Source organism: Equus przewalskii, chromosome 5 (genome assembly GCF_037783145.1).
Source record: "Equus przewalskii isolate Varuska chromosome 5, EquPr2, whole genome shotgun sequence".
In the NCBI taxonomy this organism is placed as follows: domain Eukaryota; kingdom Metazoa; phylum Chordata; class Mammalia; order Perissodactyla; family Equidae; genus Equus; species Equus przewalskii.
Window position 1 is genome coordinate 3,908,687 of NC_091835.1, and position 27,332 is coordinate 3,936,018.

General features: G+C 35.1%; 1 protein-coding gene across 7 annotated transcripts in view; it reads left to right on the top strand.

The window, feature by feature from the left end:
- The window catches only part of SPAG16 (sperm associated antigen 16), a 1,020,255-nt gene that overhangs the window by 320,218 nt on the left and 672,705 nt on the right, over window positions 1-27,332 (top strand). The gene's annotated exons all lie outside the window — the stretch shown is intronic.

Sequence of the window (27,332 nt, forward strand, 5' to 3'; positions counted from 1 at the left end):
TACTCACCCTCCATTCCCTTCAATTTTATGTATTGTGGGACAATTTTGAATAGTTGGAAAATTGTAACCCTTTCAAATATTTTATCTTATTTCCTACATTTTTTATGACATCTAATGATATGTCCATAGGATATGAATCATTAAGAATAGTTCTAGTTCTTCCCAGGATATGGTATATGGAAAAATCAGAATGAGAACTAAGGACGAGGAAAGTTATACATGGTAAAATGAAAATAAAAAGTAGATCATGCATCTTTAATGAGTTTACATTTTAAAAAGACTTTTATTTGTACTTTTAAAAAAACTTCTTTTTAAAATTCCACAAAATCTGTATACTGATTTGTCTAGCACCACTAAATTAATTTTCTTCTCAAGTTTAAACACACTTGAAATTCATTCTTTTGATTTGTATTCATAAGCATAATCGTATTATCTCTTTGCCAAAGTTTTTGTTTTTTTAAATGAGGAGAAAGTCAGGAGAATAGAAGAAAGTGTTCTTCATAAGTGTTTTGTGAGTTTTCATTTCTAGAGGATATATATGTTTTCCACTTGAAATGAAAGAAATTTTCTTTTGAAAACAAGTCTAGAGTAACAGATTAAATAGTGATCCAGTAACTTAATACTTTATCAGTCATGTCTTTGTAAAATTTTATCAATTTCTTATAAACATATTAGTGCTTGAATGAATGTAAACACATTGGTGACTGATAAAGTAAATATGTGAAAACAGCTCCCCAGCCAGATTCCCTTTTACCTCCCATAAAGAGTTATACTAACAAGTTCTAGAAATCAAAACTAAGAAACAGATGAACTCATCATAAAGTATTTAAGCATGGGATGTCTTTTAAATATCACCAAAAATTTGTTAATAAAACATATGGTTTTATGATGAAAAGAACAAATTAGAAGCTTTTGTGACATAAATATTATTAAATGTTAATAAACCGTTATAATTACTTATATTTCTTGATTTGCTTTATTCATTCTACAAGCATTTTATTAAACATTTTTTGCATATTAGTTATACACTAGGGATATTGACATAAAAACAATGTAAAGGATAAAGTCTTTATCCTCAAGAGGGTTATAATCTGTTTAAAAATATTAGCAACACAATATGATTCTGTCATAAAAATATAAATCACAGACAGGTATAATATTTTTGGTTCTTTGAGCTATTTAACTATGTTTAGAATTTCTTTTTTAGTTGGTTTGTGTTATTTTTCCAGTACAGAAAATTTCAAACACCCATAAAAATAGAGTGGTGCAATGAACCTCCACGTACCATTACTCAGCTTCAAAAACCATCAGCATTATATCATTTAAAATTTTTGTCTCCTCTCTTTTTCTGTTCCTTTTTTACTGAAATGTTTTAAAGCAAATCCCAACATCATATCATTTCACTTATAAATACTTCAGCATGTATCTCTAATAGATAAAAACTTTAAAAGTACCATAACCATAATAGCATTATTACAGAAACAGTATTGACAATAATTCCTTTATATCACCTAAGATCTAGTCCTCATTTAATTTCCTTCATTTCTATAAAATTCATGTTAGCCATACAACCTGTGAATGAAATATTCAAGAAATGACTATTAATTTTATCCTTTCATTAAAATAAGAAGATCATGGGTACTCGTTTTCTATGCCTTTATCTTCTAAAGCAAAATAACAGCTGTCGTCCTGCAGAGACCACCTCTGAATTATCTACGCAATTTCCAAATGGAATCGCCATGTTTATTCTCATGTCAACTTAGAAGGTCAGCAAGTGAACAGGCTTCTTGCTTTGTATTGGCAATGTGATGTCATGCAGGTTTTCAGAGAAATAACGCAATTAGTGTCAGGTGCATCGATCACTGCAGAAAATTGCAGTCATTTTCAAGGAGAAATAAGAGGAAAGAGAAACCTCAGAGACTGAAAAAAAAGGTTAACAGCTCTATGGCAGCTTACATGGGCCCTTGTTAGGCAGCAACCAAATTACACTGGAAAGAAAGATCGTTACACAAATTCGAATTACAATCCTTATCTAAAAATCATATTCTAATTTAAAAGGAAATGTTTGCCTGTCTGAATACTTACATATTTAATCTAAATTACAATTTATGTTTTAGACTTTGAATGTTAGTTATATCTTAAAAGATTTCCTCAGTATATTTGTAAAATTATAGTACACATATTTTAATTTTAATTATTCTCACATTGAGAGATGTGGAACATACCAAAAAATATCCAAAGACTTGTAAAATTTTCATTGACTGTTTGTTTTTCTAAAAATATAATTTCCCAGTGGGGTATTAGATTAAGAATTTATAGAGATGATCTTTTTCTAATTATAAACATGTAAATACATATTCAATTACTTTGAAGACCAAAAACTGGCTAATGACCAATGAGGGAACACTTAGAATTATTCTTACGTTACTTTATAAGCAATAATCAGTATCTTAAACACAATATGATGCTAGGATGCTTATAATTCATATAGGTATTTTCTTGCATTTTTTTCTTTTATTCAGCCACAAATCTTACATACATGAAAATCAGCTATAAAAGTCAAGTGAGGGGCCGGCCTGGTGGCACAGCAGTTAAGTTCACATGTTCCGCTTCTTGGCAGCTGGGGATTCATCTGTTCGGATCCCAGGTGGGGACATGGCCCTGCTTGGCAAAAGCCATGCTGTGGTAGGTGTCCCACATATAAAGTAGAGGAAGACGGGCACGGATATTAGCTCAGGGCCAGTCCTCCTCAGCAAAAAGAGGAGGATTGGCAGTAGTTAGCTCAGGACTAATCTTCCTCAAAAACAAGTGAAGTGAGATTCCAAGGTGAAAATGAAATACCCCACCCAGCCTGGATGTGGACACACATTGCACATCTATTGCTTATATATTATAAATGTTGAATTGTGCGTACAGTGTTCACTCAGGAAACACAAACCTGAAATTTTATCGTGTCTACCCTAATTATCCTCTTATTTGTAATTTTCCTTTTATTATGAAACTTCCATAGGAGAAAAGGAATGTTTAATAGGTTTGTGGATCCCATAAAGAGTCTAGAACACAGTGAAGTATTAGGATATGCAGGGTCATAAACAAGGGTAGAATGTTTATTATTTGGAGACAAATAAAGCTAGAAATCATGGTTTAAAAGTTTCTAACTACTTCAACTAACCAAATCAATAATGTGTCATCTTTCCTTTATAGGAAAAAAATCTGCATATATTTCTAGCATGATGAAAAGAATCTACTTAGGTGTATACAAGAAATATTAGTGGAATAATTTTCAACAAGCCTCAAAAACACAATTTTATAATTTTAATACATGACATGGAACTAAAAATTCAAACAGCATTAAAGAAAAATGAATACTGAAAGACTTCCTCTTAATTCACATTCTCATTTCCTTTTCTCAAATGTAGCTCCTTTGACCATCTCGATTTTCCTTCTGGTGCTGTAGTTGTATGCTGTATATTTCCTGATATATCATCTCTAAGCAAAACCTACTCTTTCTCCAAAACGGAAGGTGAGAACCCATTCCCTTTACTCTTTGCCATCCCTGTCCCTTACGAGTTTATTTTTTGTTTTTGCTTTATCAGTTGGATATCTTTATGAATTTAATTACTAAAAGTCAACCTTCATTTCTGTATCCATCTATTTTAAATAGTTCTCTTTGACTTCACACAATAAGTAACGAGGAATTTAGCATCTATTAACTTTCCTCCAATCTCCCTCCTCATGGCAAATTCTGTCTGATATGCTAGTACTTGAATAATTTCAGGTATTAAAATATATATTAGTTACAGTTATCTTCAATTTTTTACTGTAACTTCATTCTGGAAATAGATTTCAATAAATAGCATTTATAATATTGTGATTACGTATATTCCTGTTGACTAGGTAATGTGGTTGGATTTGTGAGTAAAAAAGTCTAATTGTTTTCCTCTAGCAAAACTTTTCTGCCTGAAGGGGTATATGTGTGTGTGTAGAAGAATAGGATTCTCTTTTCTTAAATTTAACCTCTTGCTTAGAATCATGCCATATTTTCATTTGCTATATTTGAACAAGAATTTTTAAAAACAATGTTCTGTTTTTCCAAGCACTTCCAACTGCTTTATTTTTATTCTTTTGACAGAAAAAGAAAGTTTGCCTTCTGTCATGTTCCTAAGATACTCTAGCTCTTTTATCACGTTATGTCTTGAATGTGCTAATCAGTAAGGATTTCTTACCAGATCCTGTGGTCAGCTGTCATTCTGAAGTTTCTTTTTGTTGTATTCTGTCTCATAAACAAAGTTTCTTTTTTTTTTCCTGCTTTATTTCCCAACCCCTGTCCCCCACTACATAGTTGTATATCTTAGTTGCAAGTCCTTCTAGTTTTGGGATGTGGGATGCCGCCTCAACATGGCCTGACGAGCAGTGCCATGTCCGTGCCCAGGATCCAAACCCTGGGCAGCGGGCAGCGGAGCGCGTGAACTTAACCACTTGGCCACAGAGCCGGCCCCCAAAGTTTCCTGAATTTAGTTTACGCCTTTCAATTCCTCTTTCTTAACTCATTTATTTTGTTTGAGTAAAAAAGTCTTCCAGGAATTTAAAAGAAAAAAGCATGGAGATCCACACTCTGAATTCTTAAATGTCTTTCTTTTGCTTTTGTATTTCATTGATAATTTTGTTGCCAAAGAATTCCATTTTCAAAATTACTTCCCACGCGATGTTGAAGACGTTTTCCCATGTCTTCCAGAATTCAGAGCAGCTAATAAGGAATCGGATGCTAACTGAATTTTTCTTGACAGGGTGGGGAGGGGAAGGTTCGGTATGTTTTCAGGATGTTCTCTGCATCTTCATTCCAAAATTTCACCAGACGTGTCTGAGTATGTGCGGTTTTCTTTTGCCCTTTGTCACGTCTTTCCTTCTCAAGACTCCTATCTTTATTTAGCCTCACGCTATTCTTCACCTCTCTTCTCTCAGATCCTTTTTCTGGAAAGTATGTTTATTGATGTTGATCTCCTTAAACTGATCGTCTATGTCTCTCTTTCTTCCTCTTCTTGTACTCCATCGTTTCAATCTTTTCCTCACATTGAGGGAAAATTTTTCCTTTTTTCCTTTTAGTGCTTATATTATTTTGCTTTTATTTTCACAGTTATAATTTTGATTTTTAGGAACTCTTTCTTACTCTCTGCTTCCTTTAAACGATAGATTTTTTGTGTGTATGCAGCATGTCTTTTTGAATCTCTCTGAGAATACTGATTATGATTTTTTTTCTGAACTTTGAATTGTTTCTGTTCCTCTCCTACGAGTATGTTACCTTTGTCTTTCTGTTTTCTCTTGCTTTTGTTCTGTTCATCTTCCTTGGTGCTTATGGTTTCACGTGTTTCTGAGTGAAGGACTAGATGGATTACTGTGGGTGGTTTCTTTGGTTCCTCTGCCATGACATCACTCTTCTCTGAGTGTACTGATTGCAGGCGCCATATATGCGGAAGGCCATGTAGAAGGGCAAACCCGTTCCTTCTCCTGCTCTCCTTACCTGCCAGTTAGGGAGAGAGAGGAGGCACGGCAGCTTTGTCACCAAAAAGAAAACTGTATCCACCTTCATTAAGCGTTCTCCTGTGCTGACCTGAGCTCTGACTCCCTCTGCATGGGTAACCTTCTTGTGCTAGCCCATTCACCTTCTCTGCACTTCTACAAATGTCTTTTGCCCTTGCTGTTATTTCAATGATTGACTGAAAGACGGGAGGAGGTAGCAGAGGGCAATACCTATGCCCAGTCCATCATCTTGAAGCAGAAATTTAAAAAAATATTTGAGAATATTAGTAACTTTTTAAATCATAAAATTCTGTGTAGTAATTTAATATAGGGGTATAATATTTTAAATGAAGTTACTTGTAATTTACAACGGTGACAACTCGTACTACTGGTCTTGCAACTCACAAAACAGTTAGAGAAGTAGTTTGTGATGTAACAACCACCACCACTTCCTAACATTTATTGAACATGTCTCCTGCGTCAAGCACTGTTGACTTCATTATATACACAGGAGTGCTGTGAGTTTTATCCCACTATTAACCTCACTTTACAGACTGAGAAACTGAACCTAGGACAGTGAAGAGACCTGTCCAAAGAGAAACATCTGCTAAATGACAGCCAAGAATCAATCCTATAGTCTAACCTTGAGCCTACACACTTAATTACATCACTACTGTGATAGAAATGTTACAATCCCAAAAATAAGTTTGTGAGTGAAAATTCAAAAACTTACTGGTTGTTTTATGATGAATGATATCAAAATATTTATTTTAAACAAACTTGGTAATCATTTTCTGTTTTGGAAGAGTTGTTCAAATGTGATGTGTCAGTGTTCCTTCTGTGGCAAGAACATTACACCTAGGTCTACTCTAAGTTGTACCACATACTAGTTCTGCAATGAGTATCGATTTATTTACCTTCTCTCCTCTTCAGTTTTCTTCTGCTACATGTTCATTTCATTCCTCATGAAGTATGTATTAAATGCTACATTTCAGGCTGTATTCTAGGAGGGTGGCAGACACCAACGAACAGAAGACAAACTTATTTTCTTCAGGGAATTTATATTCTAGTGGGAAACACAGTCCATGAGGAAATACAAACTCAATATAAACTTCTGCTTCCAGCAATGCAACTAGATTGTTTCTGAGTAATTCTTCCATTCAGAACTAGACACCTGGGCAAAATATAAAATATCTTCTGTTAGAAGACATGGGAGAGCTACCCAAGTATTAAGATGGGCAGGAGTCAAAATCCTGGAGAGAAGGGAAACATAAATAGGTGAACTGGAAAGTTGAAGCTGCTTTTCCCCTTGCTGAGTTCAATTCCAAAGCAGCTGGTGAGAAGCTGGGTGGCCGAACACGAGGTGGAAACTGAGAGGCTGAGAAACAGGCCAGGGTTTTCAGCAATCAAAAATTGGAAATAATCAGGGCCTACAAACCAACAAGCTCCCTTGCAAACTCCCTGGTTTTCAGTTGAGACCCTAGAGGGCTACAGCCCAGGAGTGAGAACCAGTAATAGCCTAGGCCTCACAAGGACTGAAGACTAGTTTTGAATCAGGTCAGGGCCTTGGAGATAATCTCTCTTGGCCCAACTGAATGCCAGAGCAAAAGAGAACATAGTGATGGTTCTAAGCAATGAGGGAGATGTTTTAGTAGAATAAAGAGTAGGGGAGGTAAATGCTGATCCTGCTGAGGGTGTATTGAATTATATAATTTTGGGGTCCATGTTGAATTCGGAAGAGAGTGAAAACATAAGAGGATTCAAAGGCTGGGAGAATAGGAATGGCTTTCAAACTGGAGGTGGTGCTGACTGGATGCAGGAAACTGTGATCAGAAAGCTAGTTTTCCCAATTGAACAGTTCAAGGACTGAGTGATGACAAATTTCAGATATGGCAAAGTGGTTGCTGGAGTGACAGAGGGGATTGAACAGGAAGAAATCCAGAAAATGCACAGCCTAGGTAGTTGGAGGAATTATTCAAATTGGATGGTACAGTTGCATGGAAGGCTGTCAGGAATTAAATTGAAAGGAAGTCAAAGCCTCTGGGAATCAGAAATGTTAGAAAAGTTCTGTAATTCATATTTTCTGTGAGGAGATTTCAACTTTAAAAGGAGAAACATTCAGAAGCAAAAAACAAACAAAAATCCGCAAACACCTTTATCCTTTGGCTAAAAGTCATTTTTTCCTCTCTTCCTCTTCAATGTTTTTATTCTTCAGTCTGTAATTTTAGAAAGAAAATAATTTGAGGAAGACAATTTTTCAATTACTTTAAAAACTCAGGCAAATATTGAGGGGAGAAAACCTTAAATTTCATAGCTATTATATTATTATAATAATAAGTAAATTGCTATTTTTCCCAGTAATTTTTGACAATGGAATAATGACCTAAGCTCCCTGTGTAACATCTGGTATACCTTCTGTTGACTAAAAATCAATTAGAATTTTTAATTATTTTTGTGCAACATCTGCATAACAATTTGATCCAAAGCCAAATTAAATGATCTTTCTGGTGATGATGTTGAAAGATACATTCATGGCTTAAGAAAATGCCCTTTCCTAGAGTGTACAATTTGAAAATAGCTGGCTTGTCTTTCCTGATTTGGTTATAAGATTTAACTTTTGTGACTAAGAGTATATTTTATTGTATCTTAATAGACTGTGAGATCTGATATCAGAATTCATTGTTTCATTTTTTGAACACTTCTTTTAACTCTAGCACTTGATTTTTTTATCAAGCTGTTTTTCAGAGCTGGCAAACAGTTTCAAATAATCCCCATATAATTAATTGATGATGATATGATTTTCATCCTTCTGGCTTACCTTGAGCCATTGCCAGTGCGGTTTAAATCTTCTGATTAGGAGTCAGATGCAAACAGAAATATAATGGAGTGACCAAAAACTCTGGAGACAAAGTTGGATGCTCTTTTCTGATCAACACAGATTCTCATCAAATCAGATGTCAGTTTTCTATTCTGGATTTATTATAATCGTCTATAATGATCATTTTTATTGCTCTTGATAATTTATGACATCCCTATTCTGCGATAGGATGCTGTTATTTAAAAATAAAATGTAAATAAAACTCTTTCACCAAAATTGACATTAATCTGCAGATCATTGGTGCATGTTATTGACTTCTATTTCTTGTATTCTACATATAATTGATTTTGGTAAATAGTAGCCACTTCTCAATGCTAAAAGCTCAGCCATTAATTTTGGACTTGTATAAAATTCTCTTGAAATATTGTACTGTCTGTTCCTTATTGCTCTAATTGCTTTGGGAATGTCCTTTTCATGTATATTTTGTAGGTAATGATGTTACCACCCAAAGGGCATCATCTGCTTGCAGCAAGAGAAGCCAATAGTCAAGAGGCAAGGTGGTAGGAGAGAAAGGGGTTTATTACAGCTTGCTAGCAAGGGGGAAGATGGCTGACTAATGTCCAAAAGAACTGGTTTCTGGGTGGGGGAGGCTTCTGGTCTCTGGGTGGGGCATCCATCTGATCTCCAAGTTGGGGCACATATGTTCTCCCAGTGAGGGCAGACATCTAGTCTTACTTCCTGATAGTCTTTTGTTTTACTGGATATGCATTAGAGACCAGAGACCAGAGCAACACCCTATATCCTGATCTTTCAGTTGATATTGGTGATGGCTATCAGCATAGACTCTCTGCCAGGGAGGTCGTCACATTCCTAAGGAACTCAAAAGAACAAAGTTATCAATTTATAGCAGCTGGGAGGGACCAAAAAATCTACAGAGCGTATTGTGGGTTAGAATATGGTTTCTTTTCTACAATAAGGCTTATGTCAGCCAGCCTTGTTTTGAGCCAGCATCAACCTGTCTTTGGTCTGTGGTTTCTTCTTTTTTACAAAATTTTGAATTCTCTTAATTTTCTCATAAGTTTCTATGCGTATTTGTTTTGCTGTTACAAAAAATTTTTTATGATTTCCTAAGCATTTCTAGGGACTTGAATAAATAATTAATTTTGATAATAATATGAACATATTTATGAAATATATGAAAACACTGAAGTTTAGGGTAATCTAAACCCGTGCATATCACACTTTAATGTGCATACTTGTCACCTGGGGCTCTTGTTAAAAGATCAAGTTCAGATTTAGTGGGAATGAATTGAGGTCTGAGATTATGCATTTTTAAAAGCTTTCAGGTGATGCCTATGCTGTTGGTTCCCAGACCTTATTTGAGAAACAAAGTTATAAATAATGTTAGATTTTGATATCTTTGATTATCTTTTCATCAAGTAAAACTTTGAATTTTAGAAAGTGTATTAATTTTCCCTAGTTGTAGATAATATACTATTATCCTTTGCTTTGACCATAAAACTCCTTAGAAAACAGTCTAATTTTGTTTATCCAGTTTTTCATCAGCCCTACTGGGAACGCTTACAATCAAATTTATGCCCACATTACTTTCCATGACTGTTCTTTTAATATTCTGTATCAACCACCTCGTCTCCAAAACAAGAATTATTTATGCTCATTGCTTATAGCAAATTAGAGGGTAGAGAGCAAAGCCAAGCTTTCAAGGAGACAAGGACATTCTACATCAGAGTAATTGTGACAGGAGAATCTGTGGTGCTAGAGACATTGGCATTTAAGGAGCTGAACATGGTGTTTGAGAAGAGAGGAAATCCCATGTGCCAAGATTGATATCATGGAACGAACACGTTCAGTTACACATGAATATGTTCTTTTGCTGCTAGATAATGTTAAACCCCACTGTTTGGGTTCATGTTAATACCTCATTCTTACTTGTGAGGATTACCATATACCTACCTCCTGTACATATCATATATACATATTCATATCAAGAAATTATAAGCTATATAAGGTCAGCTTTATTTTCCTCTTGGTCAATTGTGAACTAGAGGACAAGTTATAATTTGCAGCACAGGTCAGCATCTAATCAATACCTCTTTAAACACACACAGATACACACATGTATGAATACATTTGTATTTACATAATATTCATGCATACACACACAACCATAATAATAGCTCACACCAGTTTCTGCAGTTCACCTTCCCGTTTGATCACTGAGGTCAACATATGGGCAATTTCCATGGCCATTATCCTTTATTTCCCCTTTGACCTCCTTCTCATTAGTCCTGAGATCCTTTTGCATTGAAAAAGGGCCTAACAAGTGTAGTCTTTTTCCTGCTCTTCCCATAAACTAAAACCCCATGAACTATAATCCATCAGTACAATTGTATCAGTATCTCTAAAATTCTTGAGTTGTAACTACTTATCTATGAAATGAGCAAGAAGATACTGGCTGACTATCTGGTAAGGGTTCTTATTCCTCGGGAAACCAACTAACATTAGTATTTCAGATGGGATGCATTAGTTTAGATGTCAATATACTGTATTACCTGTGAGTTTTTATTCTCTCAAATAGCGCACAGTGATCCTTATATGATATAGGACTTTTGGGGGGGCGTATAATTTTATGTTGATACCTTGAAAGTAACCTTAAAAGCATTAAAATGATGGTCTAGTATTTTATAAACTAATGGGTATGCAGTATTTTTTTTGTGTTTTTCTTGACCTTTCTTTATCCCTTAGTATTCCATTGTCTTATCCTTGTTTCTGTTGATGATTACATTTTCATAAATCTTATACTGGAAATGATCAATTATAGCCTCAAAAGGAAGTTTGTTTATAATGGTTTTAAGAATGCATTTTTTCTCAGTAACTTTCACTGTAAGTCCAGGCTATTTAATAAAACATTGATACATTATTGGTCTATGAATTTTCATGTGAATTTCTAATTACTAGATTTCAAAATAATTCTATGTTATATTTTTATTCATACAATTGTTCATCAAATGAGTTGTTCAAAAATTCATATCAACATTATGGTTTATTTCCATTTTTCAATACACTGTGAATGGGTATAGCTCAATTATCTTGGGGTGCTCCTCCACATTTTATGAGGTTTATAGTCATTGAGCACCATGCTCATTTTTCACAAATACACCATTGCATATGGTCATTTATCAATCTGTTTTTTTCCTCCCAAATACTTCTTGCATTATAAAATGGAATTTCTGATAATGAACATATACCAGAGGCCCATAAAACTACTCAGTTGATTCCTATGTTTTTCATAGTTCATTTTAATTTCCTTTTGGAAATCCATCTTTTCAATGTTAAAAACATAAGAACCAATTAATCTCCTTCTTCCCCTTAGTTAAGTATAATCATAAACACATAATTAATACATGCTATAAAGAGTACATTTAGTAAAGAGATCAGCATTATATGCTCCTATGGAAAGGAAAGGGAATTTTTAAGTTAAAAAAGAAAATCTTCCCTGGCCACATAAACACAGATGGCTAGACATGCACCCTTGGTCTAAACAGTCTGCCTGACTTGAGCATCATTATCTGCTTCCTGTACCATTGTACCCTTTACTTCTACAGTCCAAATTGGACCTTGAGTGGTAGATGCTTTTCTTTCTCACATCAGAACGTGTATTCTCCTTGGGGACCTGTGCACTTTGTACTTGACAACTGCTTTTGTTCCGGCAAGACTTCGATACCCATGTGTGTTTTCCCAACCCACATTTCTCTGTTTCCTAACGGATTTGACTGTCTGTCTCTCTCTCCTCATGACCCAATTTCAAAGCTATCTGTTTCTGCTCAGATGCTGCATTACCTGTTTGTAAGTCTGCTCTGAGACTTCCAATAGATGCTGGCTGATTAACAAAAAGATCCAGTTCTGAAAAATAGGAGGACTCTGATAGTGACAATGATTATATTTTCTCTCTTATATTATTCTGATGTTAGTCATGAAAATATTGACCAAGCATACTTTAATCAACTTCATTTCATTCAAGTCTCTTTGGTTCCAAGAGATAGAAACCCACTCAAAGTAGCTTAAATATTTAAAGATACAAAGTGTTGTGGAAATGAAGTATAATTGGGCATTCTGAAGAGACATTGAGTTGTTGGAAGCTGTGGAGGCCCGAGATGATGACTGTACCTCTCACTCTCTCCCCGGGGCCACCAGCTCTCTGCTGCATCCTTCCTTCTCTATGTCTGCTCCAGCCTCTTCTCAGAAGAAAGTGATTCCTCTGCTTACGCTAGATTTTCACTCTGCAGTAACTAAAACTGTTATATGGCTTGATTATTATAACACTATTCTGTATGGTCAAATGTCTACGCCTGCTCCAATTGGCTGTGACAGGAGAAAGAGGCAAGACATATGACTCAAACAGCCAAAGAACAGTTCATATGAAAGAGTATGCTTGCAGAGAATTTCCTCAGACATGAGCACTATAATCTGCTATTTTGATCAATATATGTCTTAACAGTATCAGTTATTCACAAGTAATGTTTTCTTTACTGAAAAGAGCATAGGATCTTAAAGATCATATTTCAATGTTGATGATAAATTTTAAACATGATAGTAATTATCTGTAAAAGGCACTTAGAAATTGTTTAAAGTATGAGACAACTACTTTGTAAATTAACATCAAATGACAAAAGATAAGGTGCTGTCTTAGTTCAAGCTGCTGTAACAATATACCATGGCCTGGATAGTACAAACAACAGAAATTTATTTCTCACAGTTCTGGAAGCTGGGAGTCTGAGATCAGGGTGCCAGCATGGAGGAACTCTGAGAAGGGCCCCCTTCTGGGTTGCAGACTACCAACTTCTCACTGTGTCCTAACATGACAGAGCAGAGGAAGCAAGCTGCCTAGCGGCCCTCACAAGGGCACTAATCCCACTCATGAGGGCTCCACTCTCATGACCCCATCTAATCTTAATTACCTCCCAAAGGCTCCACCTCCTACTATCATCACAATGGGAGGTAGGGTTTCAATGGGTGAATTTAGGGGGGACATAGCATTTAGTCCATAAGGGGCTGAGCTGTCTACATTTAATCACTAAAATTATATCAGCTATATAAAAGACGTGTTAATGTCATTTATATGTTTTTTCTATTTTTCATATTACTTATAAAGTTAAAAAATATTTAAAACTTTTAAAATGACACAAGCATCTCATGAAATTTATGTATAGTAAATTCCTATTTTATGGTACTACAAATATAACCTAGGATTTAAGACACTATTTTAGTGAAAATGCCACTTTAATGAAATTATAATGACTCAAGGACAAAGAAAATCAAGATTTTATTAGTTTTAATTCATTAGTATGGAGATAGAAGAAAAAGAAAATTTTATCTGTTAGTATTTTTATGGAGATTGTAGTTTTGGAAAAAAATTAAGGTAATAAATATGAGCTTTTTTTCTTAAAAATCTGTTCTTTGACACAAATGATCAAAGTTCCATCCCACTTCTTTAATATGTACTATTAATATGGCTCAGGAAAAATTAACAATAGTTACCAAGGTAAATTGTGTGTTTTCTTATAAAGGTCGATTTAAATATTTCCCAGTGTAAATGCAATTTTAAGAAACTGCATTTCTAAGATTAAAAAACCCCAACTGAATCAATGCTCTGTTGTGCAAATTTTAGAGTACTATCTTCAAAGTATTTTTACTGTATATCTTGAGTGGGCTATTTTCCATTGTATGTCTTTCTTCTAGAATGTCTTCTTTAGATCATTTTCATCTGAGCACATTTTGGGTTTACTTTGTTGTGCAAACTAATTTCTTTATTACTTTTGTTCCTTAAGAAGGAATTCTCTGGTTCTATGAGAAACTCTTGTGGATCTGAGCAGGGCCAGTGCAGAGATCTATTTCAAAGGGATCTATGTCACAGAGTGATTGCAGCCATTTTGCTGCATCCTCCATGGGAGCCAGGTGCCCAGGAGCTTGTCCATAGGGTTCATCTCTCAGGTCCCCGCAGCCTGGTAGCAAGATATTTTTATTCTGTCATATAACAATAGCGATTTCTAATCCATAGTTTGATTTTGGCTTTATTAAATTTTTTAAAAAGAAACTATCTAGTAAGTGGTAATTCTCACTAATTCACATTTAATCAAGAATAAATGCACTCCTTCATATTTTATGCTGGAAAGCAAAATAAGTTATAAGTATACTCTATTAAAAATATTCTCTTCTCCCACAACTAGAAGGACCTGCAACAAAGATATAGAAGTGTGTACAGGGGTTTTGGGGAGATAAAGCAGAAAAAAAAAAAAAGATTGGCAACAGTTGTTAGCCCAGGTGCCAATCTTAAAAAAAAAAAAAAAATTCTCTTCATATAGATATCTAGATAAAGAAGGAGTGATTTTTATTTGTGTTTTCCTTTATAAATGATATCTCTTTACTGTCTTTTTTGGTAATCATTTTCCATGTTCATTTCATTGATTTGGCTATCTTTAAATTGAGTGAGTATGAATTGATAAAATCTACAATTTTATGTGCAAGCTTTCATTAACATATGTATTTTGTTTGTTAAAGTAATGAGTTTAGAGATAAAGTAATTGCTTCTCATTCTCCCCTGTCTCTTCTCATTGACAATTTTTTAATCTATGATACGATATTAATTGACATGACACTGTGATCATGTATGATAGCAAAATAAAAAGCACAGTTGTGCTACTGATGGTGATTGTACATAAATACCAGAAGATTGATGTTGTGTATCTGAATACCATTAAATATCCCACTACATAATTCCACAGGCAAGTGTATCTAAGATTTAATTGCGATTGATGTTGCTTGATTATTTCCCGGATTGTAGTGATTCACAATCCCACCAAAAATAGAGTGCCATTTTTTTAAATCCTGGCCAGCATGCATGTTACTGTTCTTTAGAACTTTAGAACTTTTTTCTACTCGGAATGGAAAAGTTATTTGCTATTTAACTTAGGTTTTACTTACTAATATTGTTACTGCACAAAGTTGGAGTTCTTTTGCTCAATGTACATAAGAAAAGCCAATTATTACGGCATCAGCTTTTGAGAAAAGAAAAAAGGCTTTATTGTGAGATTGATCTGCAAGGAGACAGGAGGTGACTCTCTCAAATCTGTCACCCTGATCCATGGCTTGTGGCAAAATTTACGGGGTGAAGGGCAGGGTGGTCTGAAGTGTGGAGATAGATGATAGGAGGTGAGGAGAAATGAGGTAGTTGACGATCTGCCCAAGCCTAGTCAAGCTTCACGTCTCCGCACAGGACGCATGTTCACAAAATGGTGGTGTTAGTATGATCTTAAGGTGGAGTTTTCAGCCCCTTGATGTCAAAAGGGTCATTTATCAGGCATGTGTGCAGGCTCAGTTGATGGGTTGGTGGTCTCAACGGGCCTGAAGTGGACAAGGGGTCATCTCTCACTTCCTGAAAAACCACTCTTAATTACTCTGTTGATAAGATGGGGTCACTTTTGAATTCGTCCTAGGGGGCCCGTGGTTATAATAGTGAGATAGATCATTGTTTGACGATTATATTGATGATGATGATTTCCTCTTCTGTGAAATTCCTATTTGTTGTCTTGCTTAAAAATGTTTCATTAGTTTGTTGTTTTCATATAAATTTATAGGTACTTCTATAAATTTACTTATAAGTCAGAGGTTTTACAAATGTATCTCCCAGCCTATTATTGTTCTGTTTCTTGTCATTTAAACATTAAACTCTATGTAATTAACTAAACCTATCTTTTCCTTTATGAATTTCTTCCTGTTTTGCTTAATAAGATTCTTTTTCATTTGTTAACTTTTTTTTTTTAGTTTATTACGTTTAAATAGAAGGATATGACCCCTTCTTACAAATGAAGACACAGAGACTCAGAAAGGTCAAAAGCTTTGTTGAGTAACTCTATAGCTCCTTTCAATTACTAATCACTTTTGCTATATTTATCATGACTATTGTGATAATATATGGCATCTCCTCTATTGAATATCTGTTATCAGGCATCTGGCAACCTATTTCCCTCTTGCTATTTAAAGGTTCTAAATGTTCTTTAGCTAACCACCCTTTTCAGCCATGTACTGCTGATCCTGCTGCCAAGTCCAAGTTGATCTTGATTGGAAAAGCTAATCATCACTTCTCATTTCCAGCCCCATTAGAGCCAATGGATCTTAGGGAATGTTGGAGTGCGAGTAGAGGGGCAGAAAAAAGAAGGCTTTCAGTTTTCCTCTTTTTGTGGTGCTGAGATATAAAACTTAGAATATCTGCAGCCATCTTGCTATGATGATGGAAGTCAGCTGAAGGCAGAACTAATGCCCAAAAGAAGCATAACCCAGACATAGATGCTGAGACGTGAGGTATGAATCAAGCCCCCTCTGAATCTAGCCATATCAATGGAACTTTCAGTTAAAAGAGCCGAAAAATTCCTTTTTAACATTAACCCATTTTCAAATGGATCCTCTCCCCTCCCCTGTACATCATACAGAGTCATCAAAGACCTTCCCTAATTATGAAATGTGAACTATGGAATGGAGGGAGAGTCTCATACTTGTGGCCAAGTGGTTAAGTTCGCAAGCTCTGCTTCAGTGGCGCAGGGTTTCCAAGTTTAGATCCTGGGCTAGGACATGGCACCAATCATCAAGCCATGCTGAGGCAGCATCCTACATAGCAGAACGAGAAGGATCTACAATTAGAGTATACAACTACATCCGGGGGCGGGGGGTCAGGGGGCCCCTGGGGAGAAGAAGAAAAGAGAAAACAAGAATGGCAACAGATATTAGCTCAGGGCCAATCTCCTTTTTTTCCCTTATTGTTCCCCAAATCAGGGAAAACATTGATTTATTTATTAGATTGATTTAGTATCTTCCTTTACGGAGCTCAATTATGTATGTTTTATTGAAAGTACATGAAAGTATGTGAGATTTTTTTTTGTTTTTTAGCTTTTGGATGTACATTGTAATATATTCAGAATTCTGTGTAGGTTACATCACGTTCACCACCCAAAACGTAATTATAGTCCATCCCCTCACATGTGAGACTAATCACCCCTTTTGCCCTCCCCCCTTCCCCTGTGGTAATCACCAATCCAATCCCCATTGCTATGTGTGTGTTTGTCGTTTTTTATCTTCCACTTATGAGTGAGATCATATGGTATTTGACTTTCTCGCTCTGACTAATTTCACTCAGCATAATACCCTCAAGGACCATCCATGTTGTCACAAATGGCCAGATTTCATCATTTCTTATGGCTGAGTAGCAGGGCCAATCTTTAAAAAAAAATAAGTAAATAAATGTTCTAACACGATCTGCCTTTTGAGTTTCTTTAATCTAATTTATATCATTATATTTAATATACAGTACAAAGCTTACCTTTTAATCGTGAAATACTTTTAAAGAGAGAATAGGCACTCTGTAGAACCTATATATGGTACCTTTCATACTATCTAAAACTTTCTGTAAGGTTTTCAGCTTTATAGTTTAGATAATATGACTTTTCCTCCTGTGTTGTATCCTTCCTATTTTTTTTAACTCCACCACGGAGCAGATGAATATATCTTACTTTTATGCATGAATAGCCTTTAGTTTTTAATGGCCAAGTGTGATGAGAAGAAAAAAATTGTTATTTTTAACAATTGGCCCAAAATTCTGCTTTAAACAAAACCGTCCTCTAATTGGAAGGTGACTGAGCACACAAATTAGCTGTGAAACAAGGGCTTGAGGTCACGAACTGAAGGGCACAGGGAAACAGAGATAGTAGAAAATATGCTGTATCATAAGTTACAGCGTTTGGAGATTGGGGCAAGAACCAAAAAATAAGCAGAAAACAGGCGACTTTAAAAACAGGAGTTTTTGATATTCAGTTTTAAATTGTTTTCTGTACTAGATAAATGTGTGTTAGAAAGGGCCCTATGTGTATGGGATGACGTTTCGTTCAATGTGTTGGAGTAAATTCAGCTGCAGGAAGTCACGGGTGGCTCCTGATAGCCGTTGAGAATTTTTTTTTTTCAAGTGGAAGAGAAGGAACTTAGGTGACTCTCTTTTGTTCAGCCTGCTTACATTTTGATAGGATGGAAGACTGTTCTGCGATAAGTACAATGTTCGTTTGTATGTAGAAATTTTTTATTTAGGCCCCAGTGACTCATTACATCAATAGCTAGAACCTCAATTTCTGGAAGCAATACTATAAATGTTATAACACTTAAATTTTTTAAAAGATAATATAAAACTATAACTTGAATGAAAAAATGGAAGAGGCGCACTAACACTTATTGCATGTTATTTCATTTTTTATTTAATGGCAAATTAATAGCTACAGTCATTTTAGCAAATTAGGCCATTGTTTCTCTATCTTATTTCTTTTGTTTCAGATATGAATATTGTATATGCAATGTAAAGTAGAGTGTGTTTTAAAAGAAAAACTCCATACACTATATTGATATATAAATTAAATTGACTGCTATAGTTAAGATATGTTTTTGCCAATAATACATTTTCCATGAAAAAAGAAAAGCCTCCTTTCCAGATGGAATGAAACACTTATCCACTTGCCAGTGTGTGACAGTCTATATCTAGTTTTGAAAATAATTAGTTATCCTGGATCCAAAGCAAAAGTATATGATATACTGTTTAATATTTTCTCAAATTTTGACAGTGGTTGACAATTTTCCTTTAAGTGTTCATTGCAATTGCTCTTGGAAATATCAGTTGTGGTACAGTATTTTTCTAAATTCCTATTAACCATTTTGGCCTTTTTGTTTTTTTTTTTTAAAGATTGGCACCTGAGCTAACAACTGTTGCCAATCTTTCTTTTTTGCTTCTCCCCAAACCTCCCCAGTACCTAATTGTATATTCCAGTTTGAGTGTGTCTGGTTGTGCCATGTGGGACCCTGCCTCAGCATGGCCTAATGAGTGGTGCCACGTCTGCACCCGGGATCTGAACCGGCGAGACCCTGGGACACCGAAGCGGAGCATGAAAACTTAACCACTCAGCCATGGAGCTGGCCCCTTGGCCTTCTTTAGAAAGAATAGAAGGTAGAAACCATGCTGCATTTTGTCCTTCAAATGTTTGTGTAATGATTCATACATTGCTAAATCGTTATGGAAGACTGAAAATAAAGAGATAGTGTCAGAGACCAGTGACAAAGGAGTAAATGTTGCTATTTTTTCAGGTAACTGAGGTAAAGAAAACACTATCTTGTCTGAGGTTTCAACAACTTCCCCACTACTTTTTGCAAAAGAAGAAATGTTTCCTTATAAATTTTTTTCCCCAAAATTTGACCCTCCTTATGATCTCTTGATTACTTTTTTAAAGAATTCAAGTGGACAATGAAAGAAGTTTAGTGGAAAATCTGGATTTTTCTGATCTTTTAAAACAACTTGAGATATTTTGTAGAAACTATTAACAAAACGTTAAAAATAATTTTAGGTTTCGAAGGGTAGAAACAGATTACAAACAAACGATGAGTGCAGGCTCTTCCACCCAGTACTTAGCTAATTAAAGGAAAAAGTGCCTGACACTCACACATTTTATGAAAAAATCATAGACTAATATAATTGTAGAAATGTAAATTTTAATAAGATTATAATATCCTTGAAAGTAAGGATTATGTGAGAACCGAGTTCTGATGCCCTCAGCCACCCAGCAGAGTGCCTAATCTTCTAATATATAGTATTGGCTAAATCTAGTTTTATTGTTTTTATCCTACTAATAACTTACTCTGCATTGGAGTTTTTATATGTTCAGCATTTGAAGCTAACTTCTGGGAAATGTAGTTAGGTTAGTGAACTTGGAGCCTTGTAATTGCGATAGGAACATGCTGTGACAAATAGAAAATGGGAAAACAATGGTGAGGCTCAGAACCAAATTGAGGTTGGAGATCAGAGGTGCACAGGAAATTATTATTCTAATATACAAGAAAAAAAGGAGGGATCAGAGGCAGAGAACAAAAACCCATAGAATTTTTTTGTAGTATTTTCTATCTAAGAGAGAGTGTCAGAAAGTAGATAGCAAAATTAAAAAGGGAAAAAGAAAAGGAAAAAAAGAGAAGACCCTCCCTTTGAAGGACGTCATAGGGGTAGGTGATATATTCTTGGAAGAAGGAACTTGGGCATTTTGACAACTTGTTCATCAACATTGTTCACTGATGTCTTCACTTTAAGGATTTATTAGCAGCTAACAAATATATCTTAACAGTAATGAGTCCACCTAGCATGTGTTTTGGTGTGTTGGAGGAAGTGTGGCTAAAAGGAGCTCTTCTCTGTTTTAATTTCTTGACCGATTAACAACAGCTTTTAAAGGACTCTGAATATAAAGTTTCCTGACTTTTATTTCTGAATGATGAAAGATTTTTCAGAAGTATAATGGCTTTGTTTGAGGACACCAAATATATCATGTATTTCTTGCTAAACATATTAATTTCATCCATGCAACTCATAGCAAGTTTTTTTTCCCTTTAATTTCACTCTCTCTAAAATATAGCAAAGTTTTCCATTCCTGGAGTGGTAAAATACAAGCTCTGTCTAATCAATAGATTAATTTGTAAACATTTATATTTGCATAAGTTTAACCTTAACAGATAATTTTTGGAAGTGACAAAATTGTCAGAACTTGCTTGAGTTATGACTCTTGTCCATGAGAAGGGAACAGTACCAAACAAGATTAAAAGAGACTGCTTTTGAAACATTTATTAGTCTCTGGTGTTTTTTTTTTTTTTTTGCAAATGAAAGCATTTAATGTAATCATCTCCATAACTTATTAATATGTGTGTAACGTGTGTAGTGATGAATGTACTGAAGTATACCATACATTTAGATTCCTATTTTTAGAGTTTACATAGAAAGAAATAGTATATACAAACTCAAATGCTTCTTGGCTATAGCAATCTCTGTTATTTGAAATAATATCCCAAGATAATTTTCAGTAGATAATTGGCTAATATTTGAAAAAAAATTTACACTTTAAACAGCCAGCATGTGATAAGATCCACACTTCTCTATTGAATATACGCCCCTTAAAGAGGGGTATAGAGGGATGGAAAAGTGAGAATGATGGATCCATCCAGAGGCTCCTAGATTACAATAAGATAAACTGGTATTATTTCACCAACTATATTGTGACGGGGTTCAGAGCAAATCTTCCCAGAACGTGCCACTTCAGCAAGTGGATTATTTTGAAGGCGTTTAGTAGCCAGCAGACTCAAGAAAAACTTTTGCCTTTCCCTTAACTACCTAAAAGAATGTAGATAGAGGGCCTGACCTGGAAAGAGAACTGTTACAAGACAGAACTCTTTATCTGAATGACCTATCTATATGGCAGGACAGACACCTAATTACTAAACATCTGCTCTCATCCTGTGAATTACCCTCCTCCCCTTTGAGGCCCCAGACCCCCATCCCATTCCTTAGCTCAGACTGGCATGTAAGCCTCCACTGCCCAACTTGTCCTTGGGTCTCATTGTCTTTGTGGGGCTCTCATACATATATTATTAAATTTGTTTTTCTCCTATTAATCTGCCTTATGTCATCTTATTGTTAGACCAGCCACAAAACCTAAAAGGGTAAAAAGAAAAATTTTTCCTCCCCTACAATTGTAAAATTGTGTTGTTCAATCTCAAAATGATCTTCTTTTTAATAAAGTTGACACATAAAATGAAATATAACACTCGGTTGAGTCTTGGATAACCTAAGGTTAGTGGTTATCTTAGAGTTCTTTGAGATTAAAAAATCCTCTCTCACTCCAGGGTATAATATCTGAATATTTTTCTTTCAGAGCTCGAGAAGACGAGTCTTATAGGAAATCTGCCTAGTAAGAAGGACTATAGCTCACCACAGTTCACAAAGTGTGCTCGAATCAGTAACTTTCACAGGTCCAATCTGTTTTTGCAAAGCTGCCACAGCATTCACAAGTAGATTTTTTCTTGATTAGAATTACAGAAAGTTAATCTGACCATAATGCTGTCAATTTAAAATGATTTCATATTTCTCCAACTTAAAATATACCTTGACAAATGATTGCTCCCTATGGCTCTAACATTTTATAAATTCTGATTGAACTGTACAAAGCGCAACTATTTGTATTTTGTATCTAGAAAATGTGGTTTTAAAGAAGGAAATAGATTGGTAAAAGAGACATTCTAAAATGTATTAATACAGGCAATCTTCCGTCTACTTGTTCAGTGTGTACGATTAAAACTCTAAAACACAGCTGAATAAATCATTTATATCATTGCTTATTTGAAAAAAATTGGTAATTTAAACCTTTTCGACACCCTCCAGTTTGAGGCATTTCACCTTCTCACATTCATTCTAGCTTGTCTGTCATTACCTTCACTATGGGGTAGCAGCAAAAATGTGCTTTGGAGCTAAAAAAGGGGGCCCTATTACTATGAGATTTGTCAAATACTTAAACTGTTGATGCTAAATCAATTTATAATATGTGATCATGTGAACTGCACTAATACCACGTAGACTATTTAATTTTTTAGATTTTTTTATTTATTTATTTTTTTGAGGAAGATTAACCCTGAGCTAACATCTGCCGCAATCCTCCTCTTTTTGCTGAGGAAGACGCGCTGAGCTAACATCCGTGCCCATCTTCCTCTACTTTATATGTGGGACACCTGCCACAGCATGGCTTGCCAAGTGGTGCCATGTCCGCACCCGGGATCTAAACCGGCAAACCCTGGGCCCCCGAAGCGGGGCGTGCAGACTTAACCGCTGCACCACCGGGCCGGCCCCACCATGTAGATTATTTTAAATGACATGTTTAGCAAAAGTTGTTTCCAATAAACAGTCAACCAGAATAGCCTATACGTATTCTGTAAACATCTCTTTAAGCAATGAATAAAATACTCTGTTTTTTTTTTTAAGTAAGTGATTTAAATGACTATTATCTTTATGTTGGGATCTTCATAGCTATTTTGTTTATTGTACTGCCATTGTGTAGAGATAACTATAGATATGAAATAAAGTCAGAAAAAACTTAGAAAAAGGAATAATTATTGATGTTAGGAACCACTTTATGTTGCCTAACTTTTGACAAATTCAATAATTTCTTGAAGAAGTTTAAACATTTTTAATATTCTGCATTTATTAAAGTCACTATGTCTAAGTTCCATGCTGGCTTCTAGCTGTTCAGACATCAAAGGCTTGGTCCTTGACCTCCAGGAGTCCATAGTAAGAGAAGAAACTAATAACCATACAATTACAACTCTAAATATCAAATGCTATAAATGCAAAAACAAGGGAGGAATTCCTAAGTCAGCCTGAGCGTGGAGTGAATCAGAGAAAGTATTTTGACAGAGATGATTGTCGAACTGATTATTTTATAATTTAGTCCAGGATTTGGGGGTGCATTGGGTGATAGAAAGAAAGTGGATGATGATGAAAGGATGAAAAGAAAAAGGGCTAGGTTTCAGAAAGACCTAGAAATGTAGAAAATCATATATTTATACAGAGAACTGAAAGACATTGAGTATGTTGGAATGTAATGAAACAGTTGTGAAAAAGATCTGCAAGAAATTAAATATTATTAGAACAAAATGTAAATGTGAGAGATGAAGTTAACGTGGTGGTCAGAGGCCAAATCACAATTGATGCTGTATGCTCTCTGTAAAAAGGAGTTTGAACTTTGTCTTATCATTAACTTGGAGTCACTGATGAATTTTAAGCAAAGGAATGACCGGATGGCGTACATTTTAGAAAAGAGGATGAGTTAGAAATTATGAATATTGGAGTCAGAGAGAGAAAGTATAAAAAACTTCTAGTGAGAAGCAAAGAGATCCTGCACTAAGGTAACTGCTTAGGCAAGGAAGAGCCTAGACAAATTTAAAAGGTTTTTGGGAGTATCTAGATTGAATGCTCAGAGTAAGGAAGGGAAGAAGTCTTGGTGTCCAGCTTGGTTCATTGAGTGGATGGTAGCATCATTCCTTAAAATTAGGAGCACAGCTGGAAGACTGGATGGTGGGGATGGGGAAACAGTTAATGAGTTTAATGTGTGAAAAGTGAAGATTACTAGTAGAAAATTGGATTTATTTGTGAAGTTCATGAAAAATGTTTGACCTTTGAAGATATAAATTTGGGAGCCACTTAGTGTTCTTATGTTTATTCCTGAGGATTTCTATTATTAGATAGATAGGGAAAATTATTCTCCTGTGGGATTTTAAAATTGTCACCTGAGTAGTATGTGAAAGGGATTTTTTTTATTTGAGCAATATATTAAACATCAAAGGCACATGAATAATTTAAAATAGTTTCAGTTAGTTCATTTCCTCCTTTTTATCTTTTTTAATAGAACATTTATATACTGTCCATTACTTATCAGTCAAAGAAGACACAACCTCATATGCTAATATTAACAGGAAATTGAATATGGGCCATTACAATGAAAGTCTTTAGTAATTTAATATGACAATTACTTAGACTGTTGCATAACTTTGAAATTATTTTTAAGCAAAACACTAGCCACCTCATATATTTGTGATGTTTATTTGCAAGAAAACCCAAAAGTGCAACATAATACCATTGTGCTAAAACTTCCTATCCATTTTGAGAAACTACAACTACTGTTCCCGAACCAGGTTTGTGTTTGGCCACCGCACAGAAAGCTAAACGCTGAGACGATGAGATTGCAGCAGAGAGAGGGTTTACTCACAAGGCAGCCATGTGAGGAAGCGAAAGCATGAACCTCAAATTCGCTTCCCTGAAAACAGGGACTCAGGGATATTTATGGGATGGGGGCAAGGTGGTCTGAAATGTGGAGAGAGGTGATTGGAGGTGAGGAGTGGTGAGGTAATTAGTGATCTGCGAAAGCGTAGTCAGACTCCATGCCTCTTCATAGGACCCATGTTCACAAAATGGTGGCATGAGCATGATCTGAGAGTGGAGTTTTTAGCCTCTTGACATCAAAAGATCGCCTATCAGACATCTGTGTGGGCCCAGTTGAGTTGGTGGTCTCAACCATCCTGAAGTGGACAAGGGGTCCTAATTCCTGAAAAATAGCTCACATACCCATTACCATGGTGACCCAGGCTCCAGGGAGATGTTATCTATAGGAGCCTAGCTGGAGTCAGATAGCATATTGCCTAAGCAGCACAGTTAACAATGGGTGGGTTAAACGGCTAAAACTATAATCAGTAATTGCAAAAGGGAAAAAAACTTTAGTACCTAGATGCTTAATCATCAATGGCTGTTTACTGTTTTCACTACTTTGAATAGCAAAGTATCAGCAAATACAATCAGTTCCTATATCATGGTTCTTACATGGTGGAAAATTGCTAGTTTACAAAAATGAGTTCAAATTTAAATGATAATCTGATCAATTGTTTCTTGAAATAGAAAGCCTTATCACTGATAATGAGTTTTTGAAGCATTATTTATTAGATTTTGTAGAGAAATAAAAAGTATCACAAACTGTTTATTAAATTCAACAATACTCTTTGGTGAACAAAAAAAAAAGAGTCACATAAAATACTTACTTGATTATGTTCAGGTGTAAAGTTTCCTCAGTTCTGTTGGGCTAATGCAGATTGCCCAAACTTCTTCAAAATAGCAGAAAATTAGATCACAATGTGAATGAGAAAACAGAACTATCTCTGCATTATCATATTATAGAACCAGAAGCATAAATATACTCTCATATTTGAAATATTTTGCCTACAATTTACTTTGCTAAATATTTGTAGGTATTTTATTAATAAACAAATGGAAGATATTAATTTTTCAGGTCAATTAAAAGATTTCTAAATTTGAATTAACTATCAAAGTTGACTCAATTCTTCCCAATATTGCTCCTGATTTTGTAATAGAAATTGGAGCAGATGGGACCGTGACTGTAGTTCTGAAGGTGGCAAATAAAGCTTCTTTAGCCATTTCTGGTGCCAGAGTAGGCCTCATTTTCCAACTTTCCTTCCCTCAAGAGCTCCACCACAGCTTCATCTTTGCCTGAGAATAATTTCCCTTGTACATCGGGGATTCTGGGCGCTCTTTTGTGTTTACAGAATTTGTCATCCATACCTCAAGAGTGGTAGTAGTCCCTGCCATTCTTTTTCAGATCTGCATAGTTACGAATCTTTTGAAAGTATTAATGTTCCTCTCCTAATCCTTAACCATCTCCATGGTCAAAAAAGACACATTAACATATAAAAGGGCCAGAGCATTTGCTATTAAAACCATGCTAGAAAATGGCAGGTTTCCTACAAAGGCTATCACACCTAAATTCCAACAGTTTTTATATATAATTGTATGTTTTTGTTCCATATTCTAGTCATCTTTATCGTCTACGCTATAAGAAGCACTAAGATCTGTCACTTAAGCTGTATTGAATTCTAGAGTACACGTTTTAAAGTCGATTCATTATCTGCTTATAAGGGCCAAGAAATTTTGGCCCTTAAAAAGACTCTGTTTTGAAAATTTTTAAATAGTTATATGTACTTCTAGGAAGGTTTCTGCACAAATTCTGGTTTCTGTGTTCTTTGCTAATATTAATTAGTAGTAATTTTTAGCAATAAATTTCAAGGAAACAAAATGCCTCTAAGATAGGAAGGCCACGAGACTCAAAATTAGGGGTGAAATTCCAATATATATTATAAAATTGAATAATCAGTTGTTGTTTTACATATGTTACCCTATCTTAAAAGATTACCACGTTTAAAATTCATTGCTCCATATCTTTCATTTATATTTGAAATTTCATTTATATTAAAAAAAGTAAGGCAACGAAAAAGCTTTCACTATTACAAAGTTAGGATGTAAGCATATGAAAAAAATTTTAAAAAGGACTTCTAGTTCCAGTATGAAAATTAAACTGTGCTTTACTCTGATCCTGAAGTGTAACTATATAAAATCTATAAGCAATCACATGCGCACACATACACATATACGTAGTCATAAAAGTGAGTCTACCTGCCTTGAGGGTGTAAAATGAATACCTTTACAAAGGATCTCTGATTGAATCCATCTAGTATTTTAGCTTTCTGC